Source organism: Sminthopsis crassicaudata, chromosome 2 (genome assembly GCF_048593235.1).
Source record: "Sminthopsis crassicaudata isolate SCR6 chromosome 2, ASM4859323v1, whole genome shotgun sequence".
NCBI lineage: Eukaryota > Metazoa > Chordata > Mammalia > Dasyuromorphia > Dasyuridae > Sminthopsis > Sminthopsis crassicaudata.
The window spans coordinates 349,719,045-349,746,500 of record NC_133618.1 but is presented as its reverse complement, the minus strand read 5'-3'; the positions used below and the strand labels follow the sequence as shown (position 1 = coordinate 349,746,500).

General features: G+C 37.8%; 1 long non-coding RNA gene across 1 annotated transcript; it reads left to right on the top strand.

Annotated features, from left to right (window-relative positions):
• The first annotated feature begins 12,835 nt into the window (after positions 1 to 12,835).
• LOC141556526 (uncharacterized) lies at positions 12,836 to 26,983 on the top strand. Its single transcript, XR_012486550.1, has 2 exons — positions 12,836 to 13,625; positions 25,727 to 26,983. It is a non-coding gene; the product is annotated as an uncharacterized LOC141556526 (long non-coding RNA).
• The last annotated feature ends 473 nt before the right edge of the window (positions 26,984 to 27,456 follow it).

Here is a 27,456-nt window from a genome sequence, read left to right as displayed (position 1 = left end):
TTAATGAATAATGGTGTAATTAAAGGCAATGTTACCAAGACTTGGGTTCAGATCTTGCCTCACATACTTCCTGGTCATATTTCCCTGGATAAGTCACTTGGTTTCTCTCAAGCTTAGTTTCCTTATTTGTAAAATGATGATGTTGGACTAGATGGACTTCAAGCTCTAAATACTATGACTATGAAAAGTTCATGTTTCTACACATATGTATCTCTTTAGAATTTAGATACTTTTGGTAGAATTAAAACATAAGGAATCTTCTAAATCCCCTCCTGTATCACTGCTTTGTTTTGGCAAAGGAATTTGTGTAGCTTAATGAAACAGTGTTGTGCAGGGTTACCCAAGACAGGTAGGTCTGTAGAGAGAGTTCTGACAAATATGATCTATTAGAGAAGGAAATGGGGAACTACTCCAGTATCTTGGTTAAGAAAAACCCAATGGATAGTGTTAAAATGATAAAAGAGATTATATTAGATGAGCTCCCTCAGCTTGTAAGTTGTCCAACATGCTACTGAAGAAAAACAGAAGACAACCTAGTTGTCTAGTACTAATAAATCCATTAGGCAAAAGGAAGCTCAGTTATGGATGCATCTGGTGATGAAAGAAAAGTCCAATGCTATAAAGATCAATATGAAATATAAGATCTATGCATTCAGCATTTATTATACTAGCCTCTAAGGAAGAAAAATGAGCACCAGATAAGTGGAAATTAGTGGAAGAGAACTAATAGAATATTATAATGATAATAGTTCTGATTCAATTCCAAGGAAACTTTTTATATATACAACATAATACAATTGGCTTTAGTACTGACAAAGCAGCTGAAAAGCATGAAGAATTGGACAAGAAAGAAGTTAAGTATGGTGCTGATGAAATTAAGGAGTGTGGTGCTTCTCAATCAGTACCACCAATGTAGCAATTTTGTCAAACCCCGATGGCATGTTTACAAAAGGCATTAAAGATAAAAATGAAGGGCAGGATACCATCTGATTTGAGAATAGAAGCATACTCTGTGATTGAAGAGTTTGACTCTTCAAGTCAACAAAAAAGAAAATACATTTCATTTAATTTGGAAATTATCAAAGATCTGAAAAAGGCTTGACCTCTTTATGGGTCTACATCATCTTATGTTAAGATGTTATTAGATTTTCAGATGATGAAGTTGAAACTATTTCCACTCATATGAAAGAGTATTGCAAATCACTATTGATCAGAGAAATGCAAATTAAGACAACTCTGAGATACCATCACACACCTGTCAGATTGGCTAAGATGACAGGAACAAATAATGATGAATGTTGGAGGGGATGTGGGAAAACTGGGACACTAATACATTGTTGGTGGAGTTGTGAAAGAATCCAACCATTCTGGAGAGCAATCTGGAATTATACCCAAAAAATTATCAAACTGTGCATACCCTTTGACCCAGCAGTGCTACTACTGGTCTTATATCCCAAAGAAATACGAAAGAAGGGAAAGGGACCTGTATGTGCCAAAATGTTTGTGGTAGCCCTTTTTATAGTGGCTAGAAACTGGAAAATGAATGGATGCCCATCAATTGGAGAATGGTGGGTAAATTGTGGTATATGAATGTTATGGAATATTATTGTTCTGTAAGGAATGACCAGCAGGAGGAATACAGGGAGGCTTAGAGAGACTTACATGAACTGATGCTTGTAATGTTCTTGAATTATGAGGGACTGGTCATCTGCTCAATTATAATCCTTCTCTGGGGATCTGTAAAATCTTTTCCTCTGTGCGCAGGTTTCTTGGGAGCTCTGAATCTCCTCCAACTCTTGTCCTTCCTCAAATCAGACTGGTCTCCTTTCAGCCTGCCTGGTGTCAAAAGTCTACCCCAGAGTCGATTCTCTCAGACCCAATGCTTCCCTTCTTTTATCCTCCCAGAGAATAGGTAGGGGAGAACTCAATGGGGCGTGGGGAAATACTTCCACCAATGAACTTGCTCCTCTTAGAATTCCTAAGGTGTAAACTCCCTTTAAAGGCCTGAGCCAAAGGTCTGAGCCAGAGAACTGTCAAGTCAACCTGAGTTCTCACCTTGTAATTGTCCAGACAACCTGAATTCTCACCTTGTTACTGTCCAGACAACCTGAGTTCTCACTTTGTCACTGTCCAGACAACCTGAGTTCTCATCTGGTAATCCTAACAGATGCTGAGTGAAAGGAGCAGAACTAGAAGATCATTATACACTTCAACAATAATACTGTATGAGGTTGTATTCTGGTGGAATTGGATATCTTCAACAAAGGGAAGATCTAATTCAATTCCAATTGATCAATGATGGACAGAATCAGCTACACCCAGAAAAGGAACACTGAGAAACAGTGTAAATTCTTTGCACTTTTGTTTTTCTTCCCAGATTATTTTTACCTTCTGAATCCAATTCTTCCTGTGCAACAAAAAAATTCGGTTCTGCACACATATATTGTATCTAGTATATACTATAACATATTTAACATATATGGGACTGCCTGCCATTTAGGGGAGGGGATGGAAAGAAGGAGGGGAAAATTTGGAACAGAAGTGAGTGCAAGGGATAATGTAAAAAATTACCCATGCATATGTACTGTCAAAAATGTTATAATTATAAAATTAATAATAATAATAAAAAAGATGTTCTTAGAGAATTTGGCTTTTGAAGTTTTAGCCCCTAGTGATTGGAAATTATAGCAAGGACATGTTTAGAATGTGGACAAAACTTGTTGTGACTTTCTGAATATAGTGAACTCTGTATTCTACAGCTCTGTATAAGCACAATGAAATAGGCAACTTTGAGTTAATATACCAGTCACTTTTAATCAACTAGCAGGTTTAGGTCTTTATGCAGACACTTTAGCACAGATTAATTGCCCTATGTCAGCATGTGAGCTAATTGCTGCTATCAAAGCATGGGGCACCCTCCCAGGAAGACAAAAGCACAAGGTCCAAATAAACCCTTTACTGATTTCCTGGGACAACTGCAGACAGCTGTCATATGAACTATTGGTGAAAATGTAGTAACAGAAAATATGATAAGATGTAAAGGGCTGAAACTTTTAAAAGGTGTGCTTGAATCAGATAGTGGAGCACTTAAGGCTAATCACCTATTCCACAATTACTCTATTAGCATATGTTTGGAAAAATGGCTCTTCTCACCATTAGTGCTTACTCAGTGTTTGATATAAAGATAATTGTAGGCCAGGATTAGAGCAGAGATTCTCAAACTATGGCCAGCAGGCCAGATGCGGCGCCCTGAGGAAGTTTATGCAGCCTGCCAGGTTATGGCAAATGGGCTGAGGGGCGGAGACAGAGTGTGAGTTTTTGCTTTTACTATAGTCCGGACTTCCAACAATCTGAGGGACAGCGAACTGGCCCCCTATTTAAAAAGTTTGAGGACCACTAGTAGAGGGTGGGTGACAGACCTCACTTGGTGGCAGGATGAGGAAGAGAAAGGTAGAGATTCTGAATTCTAGAGTGGAGGAAAGATCCTTGGCAAAACTCCCAGCAGTTTGTCTGTTTCCTTTACTTCTCTCCCTAAAGACCAAGGACTTTTACTTATCCTGACTTTGTCTGATCCTGAGGCCTCCAGGGAGCTAGTTTGGACTTTACATTTTGGTGCCCAATGTGGACTAAGGATTGGAAATAGGGTGAGTATTTTTATAGACAAACTTACTTTGTTAAGAACTAAACTAGTAACTCTCATTTTCTAGCTGAAATGGGGCAGATATTAGGAAAAGATTCTCCCTCACCCCCACCCCCACCCCAAAGGACATTTATAGGAAGTATACTCAAACTGATAAAGAGACAGGGTTTAATTATGACTTGGGAGCAGATTGATGGATTTGTGGATACTTTAGAATGTACATCCCTTTGGTTCTTCAAGGAGGAAGATATAGGGGCAGATAAATGGAAACTAGTAGAAGATCAACTATGTGAATATTATTATGACAATGGCCCTGATTCAATTTCCAAAGAAACATTCTATATATACAATGTAATACAATTGGCCTTAAAGAATTCTGCAAGTTATAAAAAAAAAAAAAAGGAAAGTTTTCAGAACAGCCAGATGAGGAAGTGTGAAGAAAAAGAGGAAGACAAAGGACAGAATAATGGCAATATCACCAGAGGGCATGAGGAATTAAGTGAGGTTCAAGGTTGTGGTGATTCTCTATCTCACAGCCTAGCTTCAACCCCGACTAAACCGGAACTGGTTCTTGACATACCCCCATCAACTTCACCTTCCAGGATGGAGGGAGGAGAAGTAGTGGGAGGGGCAGTGATATCACCAGTACTTCCCTCCCAGTAATCGCCCCCTCCTATAATTAGATTGCAAAAGGCACTACTTAAAGATACAGAAGAAGGGCAGGATATAGCTGATTTGAAAATAGGAATGTATCTTGTGATTCAACAGTTTAACTCTTCAAGGTCAAGAAAGGAGAAGATACACTCCTTTTGATATAGAAATCCTCAAAGACCTGAAAAAGGCTTGCACTCTGTATAGGGCTACATCAGCTTATGTTAAGATGTTATTACAGAATTTGACTTATGAAGTCTTAAACCCTACTGCAGGGGTTCTCAAACTACGGCTCATGGGCCAGATGCAGCCTGCTGAGGACGTTTATGCAGCCCGCCAGGTTATGGCATATGGGCTGAGGGTCGGAGACAGAGTGTGAGTTTTTGTTTTTACTATAATCCAGTCCTCCAACAATCTGAGGGACAGTGAACTGGCCCCCTATTTAAAAAGTTTGAGGACCACTGCCCTAGTGACTAGAAATCTATAGCAAGTACATGCTTAGCACCTGGACAAAATTTGTTGTGGGCTCTCTGAATATAGTGAACTCTATAGAATATAAGCCCAATGAAATAGGCAAACTGGAGTTAATCCTCCAATCACCTGTGACCGACTAATGTGGGGCATCTGCAGACAGCTATCATATGAACTATTAGTGAAAATGCATCAACAGAAATTATGATAAGGCAACTTGCTAAAGAAAATGCTAATGAGGTTTGTAGAAGAATTATACTATACATAAGGAAGAGATCATAAGATGCTGTGCCACAGTAGGCACAAATACCTTTTATAGCAAGGCTATGATGCAGACTTCCCAAAATCCAAACATGGAAAGACAGGGTCCCTTTTGGCAAGGGACTTCCAGACAGATTCATTAATGCTTTCAATGTGGTAAAGTAGGGCATCTGAAAGCTCCATGCTGGCATAGAGACAGAGTGAGAAAACAGGTGGGAGAACAAGACCCAATATCCCATGTCCAAAATGCAACAGAGCTTCCATTGGGCATCAGAATGTAGACTGATTCAGGGAAATGGAATGGGGGGCCCAGACATAGGGCCCAAGACAAAAAATACTTGGGGCATGATGGCAGCTGATGCTATAGTCAGAGAGTGCCTAGAAGTTCAGTATCCAGACATGACCAATCAGCCAGGAAGCCATCTGATGGGAGAAAGGGATTACAATTGGGGAGAATAGAGTTGTATGCAGCTGGGAATACAGAGATACCCCCTAGAGAGGTGAAATCTGCTCCTCTCCAACCTATGGATCCCTTGCCTCCAGGCTTGACCATTTCACCTCCTGAGAGTACTTACAAAATAGTGTTTATCCATACACTGATGTGGGAAACTGGGGAATGTGTAGTTAATATTCCAATCACTAATATAGGAGACAATGTGTGACTTATCAACCAGGAGAAGTAGTAGCACCAGGTTTACTAATACAGACTCCTAATAAGCAATCTGGTGATAGTTGCCCAGATTCTGAGTTGAAGCAACAGAATCTAGGAATATTCTGGACTGCAGCAGTTACATTTGACCCTCTTATGCTCACTATCTATATAAATGGCATACCATTAGAAGGATTGATAGACACAGGTGCAGCTCATACAGTCATTAGAGGTACCAATTGGCCCAGTCATTGGCCAAAGATTAAGGCAGAAACCTATATGTCTGGCATAGGAGGATCAATAGCAGCTGAAGTTAGTGCTACCCCTTTGAGATGGACTTTTGAAGGTGAAACAGGAGTTTTTACTCCTTTTATAGTTGAAAAAATCCCCATCAATCTGTGAGGAAGAAACATTCTACAACAATTAGGACTATAAAGAATGTACTTTGGGTTTTTAGGCAGGGCTGCTATTGAAAGCCTGCCAACACTCTCACCTGTTCCTATTCAGTGGAAAACTGATACACCAGTGTGGATAGAACAGTGGCCCTTAGCCAAAGATAAAATTCAGGTCTTATTAGATATAGTACAGGAGCAACTTGACCAAAAACACTTACAACCTTCTCTAAGTCCTTGGAATTCCCCTGTATTTGTTGTAAGAAAGAAATCTGGAAAATGGAGGATGTTGACTGATTTAAGAAAAGTAAATGAACTAGATGGAAACTATGGGAACTCTTCAGCCTGGACTTCCATCTCCTACTCAATTGCCTAGAGAATGGCCTCTTTGGGTTATAGACATTAAGGATTGTTTCTATTTTATCCCTCTAGATAAGGGGGATATGAAAAGATTTGCCTTTTCAATGCCCAGTATTAACTTAGCTTATTAACTTATTATTAACTGAGCCTTATAAAAGATATGGACAGTTTTACCACAGGGAATGAAAAACAGCCTTACTATGTATCAAATATATATTGCTACTGCTATTACTCCAGTAAGAAAAGCATTTCCAAAAGTAATGTTATTACATTACATGGATGATGTATTGGGATGTACACCCGAGAAACAAATGTTAGAAGCATGTCTATAAAAGACCATAGAAACACTAAGGAACTACATAGCACATAGCTCCAGAAAAATATCAAAGACATGCTCGTTTTCAATATTTAGGATAGGAAGTATACCCTAAGGTGCTTACAGTACAAAAACTTTCCTTAAGAAGCTAAACATCTTTTTTTCCCCCCCCTGAGGCTGGGGTTAAGTGACTTGCCCAGGATCACACAGCTAGGAAGTGTTAAGTGTCTGAGACCAGATTTGAACCCGGGTCCTCCTGAATTCCAGGCTGGTCTTTATCCACTAGTGCCACCTAGCTGCCCCAAAGCTAAACATCTTAAATGACTTTCAGAAATTGATAGGAGATATCCAATGGATATGTCCAGTGTTAAGCTTGACTACCTATCAATTGAAACCATTATATGACATTTTAAGAGGAGACAGTGTTTTTAACTCACCATACCAGCTTACAAAAGAAGCTTGAGGCTTTGAGAGAAGTTGAACTGGCTTTATCCAATGTGGTTGAAAGAGTCACTCAAAAACCCTTGCAAATAACAGTTTTTGCTTACAAAAGAGGCACCCACAGTAGTTCTTCATCAAAGAGACAGTGTGATAGAGTGGGTGAATCTCCCAGCACAGCCAGACCCAAAGCTTTACTCTTTACCTAATGCTTGTGGCTAGAATTTAATTAAAGGCCATTATGCAAGCAGTACAATTATCTAGGATAAGACCTGACAAGATACACACCTTTTATAATAATGCACAAATTAATGTATGCTGTGAAACCATCCCAGAATGGCATATTCTATTGGCCACAGCTCCAAATTTTACACACAGGTCTCCATTAAAGATAACCCGACTATTACATAATTAGCAATAGATTCTTGAAGAAAAGGTTTCTAAAGTTCCTCTTAAAAAACCAACTATCTTTACAGATGCATCCAAATATAACATCTGTGCTGTATACTCTCATGACTTAACTAGAAAAGAGAGTGGTCAGAACTCCTTTTCAGTGCACTCAGCAGAATGAATTTTATGCAGTCATTCTAGCTCTTACTTATTATCCACGAGATATAAATATAATATCTGATTCAGCCTATTCAGTAGGTGTGGTACAAAGAATTGCCACAGCCCAAATAAAATTTGTAGCTTCCAATATATATCAGCTCTTTAAGGAACTTCAAGAGTACATGGGAAAGCATCCAGGTAAAATTTATTTCTTGCATGTCCACTCTCATAGTGACTTCTTCCAGGTCTTATTTTTGATGGTAATCCAAAGGCAGATAGCCTTCTAACCATGTTAGCCAATACTCCTTTATTTCAGGAAGCCCAAGAATCTCATTCTAAATATCATCAGGCTGTTTGAGCTTTATTTGGGATAACAAAAGAGGAAACTAGGAGCATAATAAAAGCCTGTACAGCTTGCCTTCCTTTCCACGCTCCTATGCTCCCTCCAGGGAAGAACCCTCGTGGTTTGAGACCTAATGAAATTTGGCAAATGGATGTGACCCATTATAAATCTTTTGGTCGTCTATCTTTTATCCATGTTGTAGTAGACACCATTTCAGAATTCACTTTTGCAATACCAGCAGCAAAAGAGACAGCCCAAGTGATCACTTATACAAGCATTTGCCACAAGCAATAAAAACAGATAATGGACCTGCATATACTTCTAAACATTTTGTACACTTTTGTGCACAGTATCAGTTTTTACACACCACTGGCATACCCTTTAATTCTTAAGGAATAGTAGAGAGGAGAAACAGAGACACCAAGACATTCCTCCAAAAACAAAAGAAAGGGGGAGCTACAGGTAACCCTAGAGAATTTCTAAATTTAATTCTCTATACTATTAATTTTTTTTTTACTTTTGATAAAGACGCATTGGCTCTGGCAGACAGATTTTATAATCCACCAGAAGGGCAGTGTCCAGTTCGAGCAGCTTCACTATCTTTAGATAATCGCCAGATGATATGGAGAGATCCAGAAAGTGGTGAATGGAAGGGACCAAATAGGTTAACTGCTTGAGGGAGAGGGTTTGCTTGTATCCCTATAGATGGAAAAGGAATCAGATGGGTGCCAAAGAGCCGTATTTGCCTTGTCCATCAGAGAGAGATGGAGAAGATTGAAAACAAATGAAAAGACCCAAGAAACATAGGGTATGTCCCTCACTGACTGTACCCACCATTGAAAGAACATGGCAGTTATGGCAATTGACTCATGAACATCAAAAATTGTTAATGAGATTGTTATAAGACTTCAAAATCTGCAGAAATTATTGGATTCTCTGACAGGGATATATATAGACTGTTGTAGGACTTCAAACTTGCAGGAATCATTGGATTCCCTGACAGGGATATTTGGTTTTGGATTATCTCTTGGATGCTGAAGGAGGTATATGAGTGATTGTTATTTATATACCCTCCTTTTAGGACTTAGGGACATGTACGATTCCTCATGTTGATTCATGTTGTTTGTTACATCACTACTAGCCTGTGTTATATTACTATGTGCTTGTGTAATATCTCCTATACTGATGGATTTACGTATACCTATTTCTTTTTTTTTTTTTTTTTTGAGAAAGCATTTTAATTTAATGATAAGATCAAAAATCAGACTTCATAGGATTTAAAAGCAATTGAGAGGAAACAAGCACTGAAAGGTTTTCAATAGAATGCAAATTCATTAAGGAGCAAGAATATTATTTTTAATCTTTGTGTTACTGCTGCCTGGCATATACAAGGTGATCAATAAATGCTTGTTATTGAATTACATGATAGTTTGCAAGGCTTTATGTCCATGAGCTTTTACAACCTAACCAATTAGTCTAAGAAATGGAAATGCATGACTTCCAAATACCTTTAGATATCTAAGCTGACATTCATTACCCTCCTTACAAAGCAGTATTTGATTCTTCATAAACCTGGGTATCTTAAAATAAAAGTGATAAATTGCTGCCAAATAAAATTCATTCATATCTGTGGAAAGAGTGTTGAATTTAGAGGAAGTTGCTCTGGGCTATTGGGTTAAGGGATGGGAGAGATATTAACTACTCACTCTTGTACCCAGATACCTCATGTCCTTAAGTGCATGGTAACTCTATTTCTTCTTTTTCTGTTATATTTCTTCTTTCCTGATCTTAGGGAATAATATGCATGAATAGTTGGAAATGGAATGAACCAGATAACAACTTAGTGAACTTTGAAAAATGATAAGAGATCATTTTGGCAGCAAGAGTCAAGACTAAAACAGCTGATAAAAATAGCTGGGTCTGATGACCCAGGGATTGACCTGCTTGACTCAGCTTAACAATTGATTGACTCACAGCTAAAACACTATGCCCTTTAACTATCTAAAACCATCAGCAAGCATTATCTGTAAAGCATATAAGATAGAAACCTTCCCAATAAGATCAGGAGTGAAGTATGGATGCCCATTATCACCACTATTATTCAATATAGTACTAGAAATGTTAACTTTACCAATAAAAAAGAAATAGAAATAGAAATTATTCTAATTTCACAGAACTCATAGGCAATGAGAAAACAAAGCTATCACAATTTGTACATATGATGTTATACTTAGAGAATCCTAGAACATCAACTAAAAAATTAGTTTAAATAATTAACAACTTTAGCACAATTCCAGGATATAGGATAAATTGCCCCCCAAGTCATCAGCATTTCTTTATATGACAAAGCACAGCAACAAGAAATTGAAAAAGAAATTCCATTTAAGATTACTATAGACAATATAAACTATATAGAAGTCTACTTGCCAAGACAAATCCAGCAAATTTACAGCATATTTCACTGATAAAGGCCTCATTTCTCACATATATACAGAAAACTAAGTCAATTATAAGTATACAAGTCATTTTCCAATTGATAAATGGTTTAATGACATGGACAGGAAGTTTAGAGATAAAGAAATCAAAACTATCTATAGGCATATGAATAAGTGCTCTAAATCACTTTTAACTAGAGAAATACAAATTAAAATAACTCTGATGTACCACTTTACACCTATCATAGAAGCCACTATGACAAAAAAGGAAGTGATAAATGTTGGAGATGTGTGAAAATTAGTACACTAATGAACTGTTGGTAAAATTGTGAACTAATTCAACCATTCTGGAAAGCATGTGATGTAATAGAATACTAAAGTACAATAAGGAATGATGAATAGACAGATTTCTTTTTTATTATTATGAATTTTATAATTATAACATTTTTGACAGTACATATGCATAGGTAATTTTTTACAACATTATCCCTTGCACTCCCTTCTGTTCCAAATTTTCCCCTCCCACTCCCTTCCCTAGATGGCAGGCATTCTCATACATATTAAATATGTTATAGTATATCCTAGATACAATATATGTGTGCAGAAATGATTTTTATTGTTGTTGTTGTTGTTGCAAAGGAAGAATTGGATCAGAAGGTAAAAATAACCTGGGAAGAAAAACAAAAAATGCAAATAGTTTACACTCATTTCCCAGTGTTCTTTCTCTTGGGTGTAACTGATTCTGTCCATCATTGATCAATTGGAACTGGATTATATCTTCTCTATGTTGAAGATATCCACTTCCATCAGAATACATCCTCATATAGTATTGTTGTTGAAGTGTATAATGATCTCCAAGTTCTGCTCATTTCACTCAGTCTCAGTTGATGTAAGTCTCTCCAAGCCTCTCTGTATTCATCCTGCTGGTCATTTCTTACAGAACAATAATATTCCAGAAATTACAATTCTATACATGGACATCATCAAATAGTCAAAATAAAGATCAGATTGATCATATACTTTATAAGATATAAGATCACTTAAAACAAGACCTTTGTTGACTGTGATTCAGATCATAAGCTTTTTATTGCAAAATTCAAACTTAAATTGAAGAAAGTAAGGGAAACTATCAGATTGTTCAGGTATGACCTAAATGACCAAATATGGAATCAATTGGTTTAAGACAGAAAAAAAAAAAAAAGGAGAAAAGCTGCATGTAGTCACTTTATTTATTCAACTTACATGCAGAATACGTAATGTGGAATGTCAGATTGGATGAATAAAAAGCCAGAAATGAGATTTCCATATCAACAATTTTAAGTAGACAGAAGATACCACTCTGATGGCAGAGAATAAAGAATTAAATCTCTTGATGAGAATTAAGATGTCTCTTGATGGGAATGAAAGAGGAGAATGTGAAAGCTGGCTTAAAGCTTGACATGAAAAAAAAATTAAGATCTTGACAACTAGTCCCAATCACTTCCTGGAAAGTAGAAGGTGGAGAAATGGAAAAGTATCATATCCTGGGCTCAAAGATCACTTCAGATGGCAATTCCTTATAAGGAAAGCTATATGCAAATCTGGATAGCATACTAAAAAGCAGAAACATCACTCTGCCAATAAAGTCTATCATAATATTTTGCAGATACTCTGTTTCCTAGAACAAGCAGTCTGTTTCCTGAGTTTGGTATAACAAGAATCCTTTGCACCTGGAATCATTTAACCTTCTGGAAAAGTGTCACTAAGGAATTTAGTTTCCCTTATTTCCAAGGGTCATTGATCACATATTCACAATCTCTGTTTCTTGTCACTGGCTTTGTGTCTGTGACACATCACAAGCAAAGAACTCTCTTCCTGTCACAGAACTTTCATTCTGTTCCCTACAGGGTAGCCACAACTCCTAAAATTTGAGACAATGGCTATTTCCATGGAACTCAAGAAAACCTGTATTGTCCCAAGAAATGCTAACCTTGAGAACTACCTCAAGATATAAGAACCACTATGTTGTGGGTCAACTCCTTTCAATATATAAATAGCCCCAGCATCAGCAGCATGAAACCCTCTTTCTTAAGAGGGGGAGCTTCTATTTGCAAATGTCACTTACCTCACTTTGAAAGTAATTAAATTTCTGTTTATGTCCTTTCTTTCCTCTTTCTAACCTTCTCTGTTTTGGCTCTAGTTACCAGAGATTAGAGGCTAGTTCCAGTCCAGTTGACATCAAAGTTATATTTTTTTCTAGTAGTAAAGTATGGCTGGCTATGAGAGTTGTTCTATAAGAAAATCTGAGTACTACAGAATCAGTTTTTCAATAGTTCTGAAGAAGACTTTGAGACAGCAAATCAGTCAATGCTTAAAAAAATTAATTCAAACTGTTCACTGAAAAGTCAAATGCTGACTTTTAAATGCCTTGGTCATTTAATGAAAAGACTGGACTCACTGAAAAGAAGAAGGAAATGGTGGAGAATGAGATGGATAGATAGCGTCAGGGAAACAATGAAAGTGAGCTTGGACAGACTTCAAAAGATAAAATCACTAATTCAATTCTCTTTTGATAATAGAATACAGTACCTTCTCTGATGAGGGCACACCATGCTGGGCAGTCCTGTGCCAATATTGCCTATGTCATATAATCAATTCTAAAGTTCTTATGAGAGACCTAGAGAGTGTCCTTATATCACTTTTTCTGACCACCTTCTGAGCACCTGCCTTATGTGAGTTCTCCATAAAATAGCAAGCATACATTTGGCATTTGAACAATGTGTCTAGCCCAACAGAATTGCCCTCTTTCCAGCAGAGTTGGAATGCTTGGCAGCATAGTTTGAGAAAGGACTTCAGTGTCTGGTTTCTTATTCTGCCAAGTGATCTTCAGAATCTTCCAAAGACAATAATACAAAGGGAAGTGATTCAATTTCCTGGCATGGAGTTACTGTCTACGTTTCACAGGCATATAACAATGAGGTCAGCACAATGGCTCTGTAGACCTTCAGTTTGATAGTCAGCCTAATACCTTTCCTCTCCTACACTTTCTTTTGAAGTTTCTCAAACACTGAGATAGCTCTGGTAATATGTATATTAATCTCATTATTATTGTGGACATCTCTGGAAAAGTATACTGCTAAGGTAAGTGAACCTATCCACATCTTTCAAAACTTCACCAGTTGTTATAATTGATGTTTCCACATATGGATGGGATGGTGTTGGCTAATGGAGTATTTTGATTTTTTTCTTGATTAATTGTTAGGTCACAATTAGCAAAAGCAACAGAGAATTGGCCTGAATCCTCTCACTGTTAAAAAGAGCTTTGTCCATCAGAATTAATCATCACATAGTCTTGTTGTTGTTGTTTACAAAGTTTTCTTGGTTCTCTTAGCATCAGATGAGCTGATTTAAGAGTTCTGACTTAACATCATTGTATGCAACAAAACAGTCTGATTATGATTAATAATAGGAATAAGATGGATTCATTTTAACAATTCTTGAGAGTAAGCTGTTTAGAGTTCACATCACTACATCAAGTAATCATAAATGAAAATTGATTATTAAAACCACATAAAATGAAAATAGAATTTATCCACCAGTCACTTCTTGAAAGTTATTCTAAATTGGAACCACCCTGCAATATCACAGTTAGTATTCAGATATTCCAAATCAAAGAAAAAAAATGGCAAGGAAGTCAGGAAAAAACAAAAAGAATTCAAATACCAAGGACCACAGAAAAGATCACATGCTGTAATGTTCTCTGTTTCTGTTTTCTTGAGGTCTCTGGGAGTCTTGGGAGCAGCCTTTTTTCCAGTTTAGTAATCACCACAAGGACAGCCAGGTGTTAAAATCCAAATCCTTTATTATCTCCTTCCTGCAGCTGGGCAGCTTTCAGGAGAGCCTTTTAGACTGGCCTTGGTCTCAGTGGGGAAATGCAGAAAGCCAGGCCAGCCACCAGGAGCCTGACTGAAGGTGAAATGAATTTCTATCTCCTTGGCTCCAAGAGCTTCTAGTGTGCTTGTCCTCTGTGGCTCTCAGTACCTGCTTATATCCTCCACACTGAATATAAACCAATCATTATATCAGTAGGAAACCATTATTTGTTATAAGATTAAACCAATCATACTGAACCATGCTAAACTAGATAACCATTGTCTCATCAATTGCACTTAGTGAGTACTTTGTAAACATCCTTGTTTCAAGTTCAGAGTTCTGGCCCATAACATCTCCCACTTTCTTTTGTTTTAGAACATAGGTGGTCATGCCCTCCCTGACTTCTCAACGAGATAAGAACCCCCTAAAAAGGAGGTGATCATGTCTTCCCTAATTTCTCAAAAAAGGAGTGAAAACACCATAAAAAGAAATGATTACACCCTCCTTGACATCTCAGGAAGGGAGATGAAAACACCAAAGGGAAAGGGGAAATCAAACCAGATTAGTGGGTTTCTGAAGGGTCTCACTTGAAACAAGTATACATAATATCAACATGGGAGATGTTACACATAATTACATAAATTACATAAGCACATAGTAACACAGGCTAGTAGTGATGTGACAAATAACAGGAATCAACATGAGGGATTATACATGTCCATAAGTCCTAGAAATATTCCAAAAGGAATCTATTGTCCATTACTTCATGTGGGGGGGATCCAATGATTCTTGTAAGTTTTGAAGTCCTGCAATAGTCTCATTATGTGTTAGAGAATCCAATGATTCCTGCAGATTTTGAAGTCCAGCATCAGTCTTATCCTGTCTCAGGGAACCCAATAATTCTTGCTGGTTTTGAAGTTCTGCAACAGTCTTATCAACACTTTTTCATCTTAGGGAATCCAATGATTCCTGCTGATTCTGAAGTTCTGCAACAGTCTTATTATCAGCCATACTCTTTCAGTGTCAGATGTTTTTTAGGTCTTCTCCTTTGTTTCAAGATTTTTTTCTCTTTTTCTGTCTCTCTCCAGGTGCTCATTGGCACCCATCTGATTTCTTCTCCATCTGTAGAAATATAAGCAAATCCTTTCTCCCAAGCAGTTAATCTATCTAGTCCCTTCAATTTAGCACTTTCTAGATCTTTCCTCATCACCTGGCAATTACATTGGAGCTGCTCACACTGGACACTGCCCTTCTGTCAGGTTAAAAAGCTTGTATTCTCCCAAATTGTAATACCTTTCTGCCATCAGATTGCTTTTTTGGCTGATTGATCATGTCAGAGTCCTGAACTTCTAAAGACTTTCTGGGTATAAACTCAGTTGCCATCATGCCCCACCTGTTTTTTGTTTGAGGTCTTGGAGCTGGGCTCTGCCTCTTATTTCCCTGGTTCAGTCTACATTCTGAGAAAGTGGAAACCGCGGTTGCATTTTGGACAATGGGTTTTGGGTTTTATTCTCTCACCCTGTTTTCTCACTCTATCTCTATACCTACAATGAGCTTTCAGATGCCCTATTTTTCCACACTGAAAGCATTGACAAATCTCCTAGAAGTCCCTTGCCAAGTGAGACCCTGTCTTTCCATGTTCATCATCATGGCCTGGGTATAATAAGCATTTGTGCCCACTGTGGTACAGCGTCTTATGATCTCCTCTAAAGGAGCATCTTTGTGTGGTCCCGATATAATTCTTCTACAAACCTCATTAGCATTTTCCTTAGCCTGTTGTCTTATCATAATTTTTGTAGCTGCAATGGATTACATTGGTTCTTGTGACAGCTACCTACAGATATCCCACAAAATCAGCAAAAGGTTCGTTGGGACCTTGCTCTATTTTTGTGAAGGCTTCACCTCCATCTTTTCCTACAAGGGAGCCCTGTGCTTTGATTGCAGCAACCACAGCAATTTGCTCATATGCTGCTATAAGGTAATTAATCTATGCTAAAGTGTCTGCATATTGATCTATTTACCTTATAGTTGGTCAAAAGTGATTTGTATATTAACTCCAGTTTGCTTATTGCATTAGGCTTGTATCTTGCATAGTTCACTGTACTCCAAAAGCCACAACAAGTTTTGTCCAGGTTCTAAACATGTCCTTGCTATGGACTTCCAATCACTAGGCTTTAAAATTTGATAAGCCAAATTCTCTACTTAAGATGATGTAGCCCCATAAAGACTGCAATCCTTTTTCAAATCCTTAATTTTTTCCAGATCAAAAGGAGTATATCTTCTCTTGGCTTGACCTGAAGAATCAAATTTTTCTTTTTTCTTTTTTTTTTTTTTATTTAGAATTTGTTTTCACAATATATATGTATGAGTAATTTTTTTTATAATATTATCCCTTGTATTCATTTTTCCAAATTATCCCCCCTTCCCTCCATTCCCTCCCCCTGATGACAGGCAATCCCATACATTTTACATGTGTTACAATAAAACCTAGATACAATATATGTGTGTAAATACCACTTTCTTGTTGCACATTAAGTATTAGATTCCGAAGGTATAAGTAACCTGGGTAGATAGACAGTAGTGCTAACAATTTACATTCACTTCCCAGTGTTCCATCTCTGGGTGTAGTTATTTTTATCCATCATTGATCAATTGGAAGTGAGTTGGATCTTCTTTATGTTGAAGATATCCACAAGAATCAAATTTTTCAATTACAGAGTATGCATTTATCAAATCAGATGTATCCTGTCCTTTTTTAGCTTTAACTAGTGCCTTTTGTAATTGTGTCATAGGCTGCTTCATAGGTGGTGCTGATGGTGTCACTGCCCCTCCCCCTCCTCCTTCTCCCTTTACCTATGAAGGGTTAATTGAGGGAGGTAGGTCAGGGGATAGGGAATGCCCTAATGGCTCCTGCTGTGAAGCACCACACTCCTTAATTTCATCAGAATTGTGCTTAATTCCATTGTTGTCTAATTCTTCATGCTTTCCATCTACTTTGTCTGTATCTTCCCCTTCCTGCACTTTCTTCTTTTTCCTTATTCTATAACTTATGTAATTTCCCAAAGCCAATTGTATTAAGTAATATGTATAAAGTATTTCTTTAGAAATTGAGTCAAGTCCATTATCATTGTAGTATTCACATAATTGCTTTCCTACTGATTTCCACTCATCTAGATCTAATTCTTTTTCCTTAGAGAACCAAGGAAATATGTACTGTACTGTTTCTAAAAGTTCAGTGATCTGCTCCCAAGTTACAATCAAACCTTGGTTTTTTATAAGTTTAATCAAACTTTTGACACATTTTCCTTGAATTGGAAAAGAAGGCTTCTTTCTAAACATCTGTCCCATTTTAGCTGAAGCACTAGTTTAGCCCTTTACAAAGTGTCCTTCTTGTAGTCACTCTAATTTTTGGGTCACAGATGAAGGTTCTTAGTCCCTGTTTGGGTGCCAAAGTGTAATGTTCTCTGGTTCAGTTTTCTTGGGGTCTCTGGGAGCAGCCTTCATTTTAGTTCAGTAATCATCACAAGAACAGCCAGGTGTAAAGTCCAAATCCTTTATTATCTCCTTCCTGGGGCTGGGTAGCTTTCTATGCAGAAGGCCAGGCCAGCCACTAGGATCCTGACTGAAGGTGAAATGAATTTATATCTCCTTGTCTCTGAGAGTTTCTAGTGTGCTTGTCTGTTAGGTTCTTACTAAGTGCTAATGAGATAATGAGATATTAGGTTCTTACTAAGTGCTAAGTCAGTACTTAACAATTCTCTAGTTCCCGCCTTTACTGGGAGTTTTACTTGTGAACTCCTGGGGAGGAGCTTGCATGCTTAGGAGGAGCAAGGTCATTGGTTGAAGTAATTTTTCCCAGAAGCCCTTGCGTTATCCCACGCCCATTCTCTGGGAGGATAAAAGAGAGTGGCAGTAGAGAGATAGAGAGTCTTGTCTGGACCAGAGTTGAGTCGGCTCTCTGGAGGAAGAAGTCTCTCCTCTAGACCAGAGAGCATAGGCAGTTTCTGGAGACAACAGCACATTACACTTGTCCTCTGTGGCTCTCAGTCCCTGCTTATATGAATGCTCCATGCTGACTATAAACTAATCATAATGTCACTAGGAAATCATTATTTATTGTACAATTAAATCTATCATACTGAACCATGCTAAATTAAATAACCATTCTATCAATTCCGCTGACTTAGCACCTTGTAAGAATCCTTTGTTTCAAGTTCAGAGTTCTGGCCCATAACAACACACCTGTTATGAATTATTATAGACAAAGTCCTTGAATGAGTTATTTTAAAGGGTAAAAAATAAATCTTTAGAACTATGAACTTAAACAATTAGTATTTAATAAATACTTACTGTGTTTCAGACTCTGCTAAGTGCTGAAAATACAAGTAAAAATAATGAAAAATTCATCATTTGATGAATTTAAGGTGAACTTGACCTTATTTTTCCTATCTTGAAAAAAACTCATTTGATCCTAAATATTGTCCTATATTTCTTCTGTCCTTTGTAGCTGAATTCTTTGAAAAGGCTGCCTACAATAGATGATATGTTTGGAGTTTGTTGTGTTTGAGGTACAGTACCAAGTGATGAGATTGAGAAGAGCAGTAGGCACCAAATGTTGGGGTCCAGTAATGTGCAAATTCCCAATGGCCATTCTTGAATGAATGAAGAGATACAATAGACACCAGGATTGGTGAATAGGAAATAGAACTTGGAGAGCTTTAGTTTATTAGTTTGGGATAGAGTTTGGAAGAATCCATAAAAGGAGTATTACATTATGTTCAATTAAATGAGAGAAGATACTCTCATGGGAATATAGCTGTAAACTATAATTGTGATGAGACTTTATAATAACAAATAGAGCTATAGATAACAGTTATAAGTGTTTGTCCCCTATTTCCCACACTTCTTAAATATTTCTTTTAAAGGTGATGATGACTTTGAATTCTCTTATCCAAGTATATCTGCTTGTGTATCAGTTCTCTAGGGAAACTTAAATTAAGAGTTTATTATTATTGACTTGCATTCTTTTGTTTCTGGGTTAGATTTCCGTGATTAGAATGCTTGTTGATTAACTGAATGTGTCAAGTATCTGAGAATCTATTATTATTAGCAATTTCAAGCAACTTTTTAATGGCTGATACTTTGCATTTATTTTTAAAACTTCATAGTTAAAAGTCAGAATCTGAAATTATTGGAGAAAAACTAGATTAATTGGCCTTCAAAAAATGAAACGCACTACTTTCAAAGAAAAAACACTACGCCCACTTCCTCTTTCTGGCAACTTCAATTTCCTGAAAACTTCGTTGGATTGGTGACTCTCGTCAAAAAGATGGTTTGGATTGGTTACCTAAGAACTGGAAGAGGTCAAAGAAGCAAACAGTTACATCCAGTGACTACGGGTGGGGCCGGCATTCAGCAGAACAGGTTTGGACTCTAGGTACTTCAGCAATTATTTCACTTTTTGCTCTACCAACGTGGCAAGGGAGAGAGTGAATTGGGGAAGGAGGGGAGGAAAGGGAGGTAGAGTCTGGAATTTGAGGAATTCTGGGTAAAGTGGCCAGTTGGAACATCTGTTCCATCTGGGAAGGAGATGGTGAAAATCCAGGTTGCGATGTTAAGTCCGGTTCTGGTTCAATCTAATATTTTTCTTCCATCACCAAACTAACCGCTAGTGGTCTGGACTTGAAGGGGTGAGGCCCTGATTTAGTGCTTTTCTTGATACAGATCAATCCTCCTCGACCTGGTAGAGAGGATAGAAATGTAATGTGAAAGAAAGGGAGCTGCCTGAGGGGCTCAGTTTCAGTTCCTAAAGAGTTTTTTTTTGAGCAATCTAGGGGACAGGAGTCCCAAATTCTATTGTTTCATTTCCCAATAATAGCAGGCATCACCTGCTATTTTGGTAACCCTCAGAGTTCCAGTAGTCTGGTATTAGAACCTTTTTTAATCTGTGAGAAGCAGTCCAGCTTCTGTCCAAACTATTCTCATGTTAAAACTTTTTAATTGCAAATTTTCAAAATGTGAATTGCAGAGTATCAGCTATTTTTAAATGCTTAAAATTGTTAAATAATAATATGCATTGCCTGTTCACCTTAGCTTCAATACACAAAGATTCATTAAAATAGGAAATGGCCAGTATTGGAGGGGAGTTAAGCATGATTGCTTAATATTTTAGTGGGACAGGGCATTGGTCTCATTTTTCTGAGAAAGTTATTGTGTGGTACAGAAATGGTGAGGGAACACCATTTAATAAAAAAAGCTGGAGAGAGCTCTAGAGAAAAGCAAAGTTTATTGTACATTCTCGCGAGAAGGGCGTCCCACTCTTCTAGTAGACTATCGAAGAGAGGAAGCACCTCCAGTGGGCAGGACAGCACCTTTAATCCCTAACACAAAACGCCCCCTCCCACCACTGACCCTCATCCTCATTGGCTGAGAGTCTTACATTCTAAACGTGAGATCTACCCATGAAATTGAACTTGACCAATAAGTACATAGTTGCCCATATTTGGATGAAATAGGGAGATATCATAGGAGAGCAATGCCCTTTGCTCAAACTTCAGAGTCCTTCGGGCCTACACGAACTCTGAAGTAGATGAAGCCTTACTCGATTTTCACAACTGTCTTGAAAGATCTCACCTCATCTCATTCATTATGGAAGAAAATTGCAAAAATGTTTAACCCTTTAACTTAGTCATTCCATTATGTAGAACATATCTTGAGCTGGGTAAATTAAAAAAAAAAAATTATCATAGATGCCAAAATAATTGAAGCAACACTCTAGTAGCAAAACAACCACAATTAGAAATAATAATTGCTAACATTTGTCTATGTTTACTATATGCCAGGCACAGTATTGATGGATATACCAGGCACAGGGGGAACCCTGAATCTGTCCTCTGACTTTGGGATGAAGGTTTGAGAAACTCTCCTGGAGAGCCCTGCCTCAGGGAATCAAGATAAAGTGGCTTCATTAAGTTATCTTGGTGGGACTAGTTGAGTCCAGGACCACTCCCTACTTTTAGCTCAAACTTAAGTAATTTCATTTAGCTAGATCTAGATTTCTATCAACTCCTATTGAGCTGAAGATTGGCTTAGTACCACTCCCAGTAAATGGCCCCATATTGTACTGGAAATCTAGGCTTGGAGGCAATAACCTCATTCAATTGAAACTTCAGTCTCAAATCTCTTTTAAATGAGCAACTTTGGGCCTCATTTCTTTGCAGAGGACTATGCCATGCCTCAGAAACATCCCCCCCACCCCCCAGCCTGTCAGGAGACAGGCCCTTGCCCACTGAGAAGATATTCTCTTTTCAGTATTAATCCTTCTTTATCTCTCTCACATACTTCTCTGTCAGGACCTGGCAGGAGGTCCAAATCAGTTTGCTCTGTTTCAAGTACCCTGTCCACTGAGAAGGCATTCTCTCTTCTCAGTGTCAGTCTCCATTTCCCTAATAGGACTTGGCAGAGGGCCAAAGAGGGAATATGCCAGGCCAAGGGACCTCTCCTTGGCTTAACTGCCTGTGAGGACCTCCTGCCTGTTGAGAAGACACCCTTTTCTCAGCATTAACTTCTTTTTAGCTTTCTGCCAGGATTTCTCTATACCCCTTGTTTGTCTTTCTACCAGGACTCCTCTGCTAGATCTTTACTTTTTTGTTGGGACCTTGCCACTGAGAAACTTAGCCTCCTAGGAAAGTCTGACTTCTCAGTGCCAATAAATTTCTTTTTACCAGTTTAACTTTTCAGGTTCATAATTTTTTTTTTTTTTTTTTTTTTTTTCTGCGAAGGATCTGTGCTGACCAGAAGGGGTTCCCACAACTCTCTGCCTTGCACCTAACCTCATCAGTAGTAAGCACTTTATTATTATCTCATTTGAGCCTCAGAAAAACTTTAGGAAATTGTAGTGTTTTTAGTTCAGTTTTCTGGAGGTCTTGGGGCAGCCTTCCTTTCAATAGAGTAATCACTACAATAATAGCCAGGTGTTAAAGTCCAAATCCTTTATTGTCTCCTACAAAGTCTTGTCTCCTTGCCTGGGGCTTCAGCTAGCTTTCTTAGAGGCTTTCCTGAGTCTTGGTTTCAGTGGAAGTGCAGGAAGCCAGGCCAACCACCATAAGGCTGATGAAGATGGAAATAAGTATCTCTCTCCTTCCCCCTGAGAGCTTGAGCTCCCAGCTTTTATGCTCTACACTGAGTATAAACCAATCATTATATCACTAGAAAACCATTATTTTTTGTAAGATTAAATCAATCATACTGAACTTAGAGAATACTCAGCACCATGCTAAACTAGATAACCATTGTCTCATTAATTCCATTGACTTGTAAGAATCCTTGTTTCAGAGTTCTGGTCCATAACATTTCCTGCTTTCTTTTGTTTTAGAATATAAATGGTTATGCCCTCCCTGACTTCTCAAGGAGTTGAGAACCCCAAAAAGGAGGTGATCATGCCCTCCCTGATGTCTCAGGAAGGGAGATGAAAACACCAAAGGAAATGGGGAATCAAATCAGATTAGTGGGATTCTGAAGGGTCTCACTTGAAACAGGTATACATAAATCCATCAACATGGGAGTTATTACATAAGCATATGGTAACACAGGTTAGTGATGTAACAAACATGAATCAGCATGAGGAATTATACATGTTATAAGTTCTAGAAATAGTCCAAAACCAATCTATTATCCATCACTTCATGTGTCAGGGAATCCAATGATTCCTGCAAATTTTGAAGTTCTACAACAGTCTTATCAACAAATTTTTTATCTCAGGAAATCCAATTATTCTGCTGGTTTTGAAATTCTGTAACAGTCTCATTATTAGCCATGCTATTTCACTGTCACATGTTTCTTAGGTCTTCTCCTTTGTTTCATGTTTTTCTCTGTTTCTGTCTCTCTCCAATGGACAAGACGAATACAACTTGTTGGCACCCATCTGATTCTTTCTCCATCTGTAGAAATACAAGAAAACCCTCTCCCCCAAGCAGTTAACTTATCTGGTCCCTTCCATTCACCACTATCTAAATCTCTTCTCATCACCTGGCAATTACATTGGAGCTGCTTGTACTGGACACTGCCCTTCTGTCGGGTTAAAAAAGTCTATATTCTCCCCAGTTGTAATCCCTTTCTGCCATCTGATTGCTTTTCGGCTGATTGATCATATCAGAGTATTGAACTTCTAAAGACTCTCTGGGTGTATTTCCCTGGGTCAGTCTATATTCTGAGGCCCAGTGGAAGCCTTGGTTGCTTTTTGGACATAGGGTTTTAGATCTTATGCTCTCACCCTGTCCTCTTACTCTATCTCTTTGCTTACACTGAGCTACACTGCTACTTTACCACATTGAAAGCATCGATGAATCTCTCTGGAAGTCCCTTGCCAAGAGGGATCCTGTCTTCCCATATTCTGCATTTGTGCCCACTGTGGCACAGAGTCTTATGATCTTCTTTAAAGGAACATCCTTATGTAATCCAGAATAATTCTTCTACAAACCTCATTAGCATTTTTCTTTAGCCAAGTTATCTTATCATAATTCCTTTAACTGCATTTTCTCCAATGGTTCTTGTGAAAACTGTCTGCAGATGTTCCACAAAATGAGCAAAGGGGTCATTTGGACCTTGCTCTATTTTTGTGAAGGCTTCCCCTCCATCTTTTCCTGTGAGGGAGTCCTGTGCTTTGATTTCAGCAGCAGCAATTTGCTCATATGCTGCTATAGAGTAATTAATCTGTGCTGAAGTGTCTGCATACTGACCTTTACCTGCTAGTTGGTCAAAGGTGATTTGTATATTAAGTCCAGTTTGCTTACTGTGTTGTGCTTGTATCTTGCGTAGTTCACTGTACTCCAAAAGCCACAACAAGTTTTGTCCAGGTTCTAAACATGTCCTTGCCATAAATTTCCAATCACTAGGGGTTAAAATTTCATAAGCCAAATTCTCTAATACTATCTTAACATAAGAAGATGTAGTCCCATAAAGAGTGCAACCCTTTTTCAAATATTTAATAATTTCTAGATCAAAAGGAGTGTATCTTGTCTTGGCTTGACCTAAAGAACCAAATTCTCCAGTCACAGGGTATGCATTTATCAAATCAGATATATTCTGTCCTTTTTTAGCTTTAAAAAATGCCTTTTTTAATCTTGTAGTAGGCTGCTTCATAAGTGGTGCTGATTGTCACTGTCCCTCTTTCTGCCTCCACCCATGAAGGTTAATTGAGAGGGGTAAGTCAGGGAATGGGGAATGCCCTAATGGCTTCTGCTGTGAAGTACTACACTCCTTAATTTCATCAGAATTGTAGTTAACTCCTTTCTTATGTAATTCTTCATCCTTTTCACCTAGTTTCTCAGTATCCTCCCCATCCTGTTCTTTCTTCTTTTTTCTTATTCTAATACTTATATAATTCCTTAAAGCCAATTATATTAAATTATATGTATAAAACATTTCTTTAGAAATTGAATCAGTACCATTATCATTGTAGTATTCACATAGTTGCTCTCCTACTAATTTTCACTCTTCTGGATCTAATTCTTTTTCCTCTGAGAACCAAGGAGATGTGTATTATAATGTTTCTAAAAGTTCAATGATCTGCTCCCAAGTTACAATCAAACCTTGGCTTTTAATGAGTTTAACCATGTTCTCTACACATTTTCCTTGAAGTGGAAAAGAAGGCTCCTTTCTAAACATTTGTTCCATTTCAGCTGAAATACTACTTTAGCCCTTAACAAAGTTTCCTTCTTGTCTGTTTTTGTACTCACCCTAATTTCTGGGTCACAGATGTAGATTCTTAGTTCCACTTTTGGACACCAAAATGTAGTGTTCTCATTTGGTTTTCTGCATGTCTCTGGGACAGCCTTCCTTTTCAGTTGAGTAATCACCACAAGAAGCCAGATGAAGTCCAAAAGTCTTTGTTTCCTTCACCTGGTGCTTAGCTAGCTTTTTCTTAGCCTTCAGAGGGGACTTGGTTTCAGTGGAGAAAATGCTGGAGGACAGGCCTGCTACCACAGGGAGTGAAATGGTATGAATAAATCTCTCTCAGTCCCCCAGGAGAGCCACCAGGAGCCTGACTGAAGATGGAATGAATCTCTCTCCTTGGCTCTGAGAGCTTATGCTCCCACCTCCAGTCCTTTGTCTTCTCTGCCCTCTCTCAATCTGGCTGAGCTACTAACTTATATGCTCTACACTTTGTATAAACCAATTATTATATCACTAGGAAACCATTATTTGTTGTAAGATTAAATCAATCATACTGAATTTAGAGAACTATTTATCACCATGCTAAACTAGATAACCCTTGTATCATCAATTTCTCTGACTTAACACCTTGTAAAAATCCTTGTTTCAAGTTCAGAGTTCTGGCCCATAACATCTCCTGCTTTCTTTTGTTTTAGAACATCTGGATTGGGTCAAGGAGAAGACTTCCCAGGAGAACTTCAGGGAAGCTCAAGGAGATTCAGAGAGAGGATTCAGTGGATTTGAAAGTTCAGCAGATTCACAAGTCTAAAGGAGAAGCCTGCTCATGAACTTCCAGGAGATTAACAACTACGATTGACTTCTGGGAAACCCACAATCCCACACTCTCGGAGGCAGAGTCTGATTTCCATAGTCTAGGAGATTCAGAGTCTGATTCATTCCTATTCCCTTCGTGCTAGCTGGAGGCTTTGGATTTAGAGGGAGTTTAGAAGCTGGCTGGAGACATTCTGACAGGAAAAGATTCAAGACTTTGAAGGACACAATATAGGATCTGGACTTTAACTCCTAGCTGCATTTTGGAATTGTTGAACTGAAACTAAAACTAAGGGTGGCTCCAGAAGCTCCCCAAGAGATCTGCCCCCAGAGAACGATTGAAATTTAGAGACAACAGAACATTATATTTTGGCCTTTTAGGACTGACTTCCCCACTCAATGTTGGCTCCTTATATCCTCTCAGAGAATGGGCTTGTGGGTACTCCATTGGCTTGTGGGAACTCCTTACAGAACCAATGATTGAGCTCCTTTAAAAGTGTAAACTCCTTCAAAGGTTTGAACTCCTTTAAAGGTGTAAACCAAGAAGATTACCTTGTCTCAAGTTCTGGCCCATAACATCTCCCCCTTTCTTTTGATTTAGAACACAGGATGGTCATGACCTTGAAACAGGTATACATAAATCCATCAGTATGGGAGCTGTTAAACATAATTACATAAGGGTCATGCCCTCCCTGAATTCTCAACGAGGTGAGAACCCCAAAAGGAGGTGAGAACACCTTCTCTGACTCCTAAAAAAGAAGTGAAGACACCATAAAAGGAGGTGATTACACCCTCCCTGACATCTCAGGAAGGGACATGAAAACATCAAAGGAAATGGGAAATGGGGAATCAAACCAAATTAGTGGATTTCTGAAGGGTTTCACTTGAAACAGGTATACATAAATCCTTCAAATGGGAGGTATTACACATAGTTACATAATTTATATAAGCACATAGCAATATTACATAGGCTAGTAGTGATGTAATAAATAATATGAATCAATATGAGAAATTATACATGTCCATAAGTCCTAGAAATACTCCAAAACCAAACTATTGTCCATTACTTCATGTGTCAGGAATCCAATAACCCCTTTTGGTGTTACATCAGCCACATAACTTGTATAAATTATTATTACTCATTTCAGTCTTTAGCAATTCATTCTATCCAGGATTCTCTGCAATCATATTTTTAATTTTTTTGTAACTTTTTATTCATTTTAAACTTAAATACAAAATGAGAAAAAAAAAAAAGGTTTCCTTGCATACAGCAGAAGATTCAATATAAAACCATACATTTATTTACTTTAAAAAAACAACAAAAACATGTAATACATATTACATGTTGTTTTCAAAGCTACCTACCTTTTTCTGTGTTTCCTTATAAGTTTTCTTTTGTTTTCTGCTGTGCACTTTTATTTTTTTTTTCCTACCCACCCTACTCTGGAAAAGAATAATAGATATGTACACATACTTATATACACATACATATATAGATTTATATATATATGTATACATATACAGTTGAATTCTAACACAATCATTTACTGCAACTTATTTAGCTATTCCCCAATTGAAGAATACCTTTCATTTTAGCTAGTTTGACAGGCAGAAG